The following is a 5,000-nucleotide window of genomic DNA, read 5'->3' as shown; positions in this document are numbered from 1 at the left end:
TGCCAACACAAACAAACATGCCGGAAAGAACAGCAAGCTATAGCGACATTAGCTCGGATTCAGACTCAGATTTCAGCGGCTTAAGCGATTCAACAGATTATGCATGTATTTAAACGGATGGTTGTAGTGTGGAGGCAGGTAGCGAAAACAAAATTGAAGGGGCGGCGTGGCGCAGTGGAAGAGTGGCCGTGCGCGACCCGAGGGTCCCTGGTTCAATCCCCACCTAGTACCAACCTCGTCATGTCCGTTGTGTCCTGAGCAAGACACTTCACCCTTGCTCCTGATGGGTGCTGGTTAGCGCCTTGCATGGCAGCTCCCTCCATCGGTGTGTGAATGTGTGTGTGAATGGGTAAATGTGGAAGTAGTGTCAAAGCTCTTTGAGTACCTTGAAGGTAGAAAAGCGCTATACAAGTACAACCCATTTATCATTTATTTATTTAAGAAGAAACTGAAGCTATTGAGCCATATCGGTTTGAACCGTATGCAAGCGAAACCGACGAAAACGACACGACAGCAGCGACACGGGAGAAAGCGAGGACGAATTCGGCGATCGCCTTCCAACCAACGATCGGTATGTGTTTGTTTGGCATTAAAGGAAACTAACAACTATGAACTAGGTTTACAGCATATGAAATACATTTGGCAACAACATGCACTTTGAGAGTGCAGACAGCCCAATTTTCATCAATTAATATATTCTGTAGACATACCCTCATGTCAGCAGGCCAGGGAAGCTAGGGTCGATATTCTTCTCTTGATCATCTTCGGTAGCATAAGGGACGGTGTGAGCCAAGACATCCAGGGGGTTTAGCTCGCTCGTCTGCGGGAACAAACTGCCGCCATTGCTTGCCGTGCTACCGAGGTCCTTTGTCCCTGAATTGCTCACACACTCCGGCAGATTCAATGGGGGTCTGGCGGCAGATTTCTTTGACTTTATCGTTGGAAATGCATCTGCTTTGAGTGTCGCAGGATATCCACACATTCTTGCCATCTCTGTCGTAGCATAGCTTTCGTCGGTAAAGTGTGCGGAACAAACGTCCAATTTCTTGCCACTTTCGCATCTTTGGGCCACTGGTGCAACTTGAATCCGTCCCTGTTGGTGTTGTTACACCCTCCGACAACACACCGACGAGGCATGATGTCTCCAAGGTACGGAAAACAGTCGAAAAAACGGAAAATAACAGAGCTGATTTGACTCGGTGTTTGAGAATATGGCGGATTGCTTCCCAATGTGACGCCACGTTGTGACATCATCGCTCCGAGAGCGAATACTAGCAAGGCGTTTAATTCGCCAAAATTCACCCATTTAGAGTTCGGAAATCGGTTAAAAAAATATATGGTCTTTTTTATGCAACATCAAGGTATATATTGACGCTTACATAGGTCTGGTGATAATGTTCCCCTTTAAGCCATTGTTCTGGTCTTCTTCGGACTGTCAATCTATCCAGGTTTATTCGTATAGCATCACAATGGTGACCAAAACTGTGTGTCAAGCCACTTTAAATAGGCTTAACATTTTTTGAAAGACCTGAGCAACATGTTGGGATTCATGTTTCCCTTCAATTAACCACAGTCAGTCAGTAGGCCCTGACGATGACACGATCACCTAGTGTTGTCCCGATACCAATATTTTGGTACCGGTATCATAATTATTCAATTATTTTTCGGTACTTTTCGATACTTTTCTAACAAAAAATCTTAGGGTACATTAAACATATGTTTCTTATTGCAAGTTTGTTCTTAAATAAAATAGTGAACATATAAGACAACTTGTCTTTTAGTAGTAAGTAAGAAAACAAAGACTCCTAATTTAGTCTGCCGACGTATGCAGTAACATATTTTGTCATTTATCATTCTATTATTCTCACGGCGGGGTTGCAGCTTATACTGCGCGGTTCGTTCTCCCGGGATGCCAACGGACGACTCAGAACAGGACATGCAGGTAGGAACATGATTTAATCTTGATAAATCATCCAACATACAAAACAAAGGCACGCAGAAGCTAAGGCAAAAACTTAGCGCAGGAAACATAGAACTATGGCCACGAAACTGTGGCATGAAATAAACAAGACTTACGGAGACAAGGCATGAAGCGAACAATGGCGCCAGGCCGACTGACTGGCAAAGGCAGGCTTAAATATTGCCTCTGATTAGAGACAGGTGAGCGTCCCGAACACCAGAGGCAGGTGAAAACAATAAGCAGCCATGGCAACCAAACCAAACTCAGGTGTCACAAACAGGAACTAAAGGAGTCCAAAACTAACAGAAAATACAAAAACATGATCATGACAATTATTTTGTCAAACTTATTTAGGACAAGTGGTAGAAAATGATATGGGTTGTCCTGAAGAATTTGGAGGTAATCCTCTTTTATCATTGTCCCATTCAAAGCACCAGTTCCATTGGCAGCATAACAGGCCCAAAGCATAATACTACCACCACCATGCTTGACTATGGGAATGGTGTTCCTGGGATTAAAGGCCTCACCTTTTCTCCTCCAAACATATTAGATAGATGGATAGTACTTTATTGATTCCTTCAGGAGAGTTCCCTCAGGAAAATTAAAATATTGCTGGGTATTGTGGCCAAACAGCTCAATTTTTGTTTCATCTGACATCACATGGACAAAGATAAGACCTTCTGGAGGAAAATTCTGTGGTCAGATGAAACAAAAATTGATTGTTCATTTACTGTTAATATCTGCTTACTTTCTCTTTCAGCATGTTCTATCTACACTTCTGTTAAAATGTAATAATCACTTATTCTTCTGTTGTTTGGATGCTTTACATTAGTCTTGGATGATACCACAAATGTGGGTATCAATCCGATACCAAGTCGTTACAGGATCATACATTGGTCATATTCAAAGTCCTCATGTGTCCAGGGACATATTTCCTGAGTTTATAAACATAATACGGTATTTTTCGGACTAAAAGCCACATTTTTTTTCATAGTTTGACCGGGCTCCAGTGCAACTTATATGTTTTTTTTCCTTCTTTATTATGCATTTTCGGCAGGTGCGACTTATACTCCGGTGCGACTTATACTCCAAAAAAATACGGTATACATTTTTTTTTAAACGAAAGAAGATGTAGCGATGCCAAAAAATATAATCATAGTAGTATCGACTAGATACGCTCCTGTATCTCCAAGTTTACTATATTGCAGAGGTGGGACCAAGTCATTGTTTTGCAAGTCACAAGTAAGTCTCAAGTCTTTGCCCTCAAGTCCGAGTCAAGACAGGCAAGCCCCGAGTCAAGTCCAAAGTCAATACTGGAAAGTCTCAAGTCAAGTCCTAAGTCCTGCATTTTGAGTTTCGAGTCCTTTCAAGTCCTTTTAACCACAGACTAATATATTAACACAGATTGTGTATGCTTTTCAAACGCTGTATTTATTTATTAAAACAAGTGCATTTTAAATTGCAGGAAAGAAAATTGTGCTGACATTGCACTTTATAATAGCACTATTAACCAGTCATTTTAAACATTAACTCATTCCTTTACAGAACAAACACATTGAAAAATAAAGTGCAAATGTACTTATTTGTACAAAAGTGTTAACATTGAAAAAACATGACATATACGTGAACATAACAAAAAAGTTGTACTTTTTATATGTCAGGGCCCTATGCTGCATTGCATTTGCAAAAGACCAAATTAGCCAAGAGTCTGTCAGTCATTTGTGCACGATGGGGGCGTAGTATTTATTTGACCTTTATTTTACTGTTTTTGTCTTTTTTTAGGTGGCTAAAATACGCGGTGCTGCTGACCGCCGTCTAACGTTACGTGTGATATATTGACTAACGTAACCCTGCTTAAAAAAAAATCACTGAACAAAAAGTATGAATAAGGTAGTGAACTGCAACAGATTCCCGTGTTTGCAATAACGTTATAACGTTAGCAGTGAGTTTACAGCCTCACTGATTTAACTACACAGCAAATAAAAGTCACGTTACTTAGCCAATAAACGTTATCTTACATTCAAAACTTACCGTTCTTTGTGCAACTTCAAATGCCGGACGAAGTTGGAAGTTGTTGCCTCTCCATCAGTCATTTTCGAACCGCATGTGTTGCATACTGCAAACCGTTTTGTGTTGACCACCTCGTAATTTTTATACCCAAACAAAATTATTTTAGGTATCATTTTTTGTTCACTGGCGTGTGGTTTGGACATGTCTTCTTCCTTGGTTGTCCTGCAATTTGATTGGATGAATGCTGTGTGATGAAAACAAAGTAGATCTAATTTGATTGGCTGTTGTACTGAGAGCACACCAGCTGACACACGCAACGCTGATAGACAAGTACACGATGAAAAATACGGAGCGCTCCCGAATAACTTTTTCATCTTTGGGTTTTGGGGAAAGTAGCAAGTCATGTCAAGTCATGTCAATTCAAAAGGCTCAAGTCCAAGTGAAGTCACAAGTCATTGATGTTAAAGTCTAAGTCGAGTTGCAAGTCTTTTTACATTTTGTCAAGTCGAGTCCAAAGTCATCAAATTCATGACTCGAGTCTGACTCGAGTCCAAGTCATGTGACTCGAGTCCACACCTCTGCTATATTGTCCCCTTGAGAGACACCTGAGTAAGAATGCTCTGTGAGATACAGTATGTTGACAGTTCCTAAGGCCGCACAGATTATAACGTTATTGGGAACGTCCAATTGGTTCAATTGGTGCTAAAGAAAGCCACCCGGACAATAGCGCCGCCACTTATCTCCCATCCCGCCTGTCCCACGTCAGATGTCCATTGTTCCCCAGACAATTCTTGCTGCCCAGCGTGTTTGCCCGATTGATGGCCGGGCCGAGGACCCCCCCTACCTCCCATGTATTCATCCTCTTGTTTGGAGGTGCGCTTTGCATCCTGTCGTGAATTAGCCCCACTTACCCATCCCGCCTAAGCCCCCCCTCCTCCATTGTTCTTGTTTATCACTGCCCATTTGAATAAATCTCAGGTGGTGACCCCCCCTCCTCCTAAAACACACACACACACACACACACACACAC

The sequence above is a fragment of the Nerophis lumbriciformis genome, linkage group LG06 (genome assembly GCF_033978685.3).
Source record: "Nerophis lumbriciformis linkage group LG06, RoL_Nlum_v2.1, whole genome shotgun sequence".
NCBI classification, from domain to species: Eukaryota; Metazoa; Chordata; class Actinopteri; order Syngnathiformes; family Syngnathidae; genus Nerophis; species Nerophis lumbriciformis.
Note: the sequence above shows the minus strand (reverse complement) of the source record.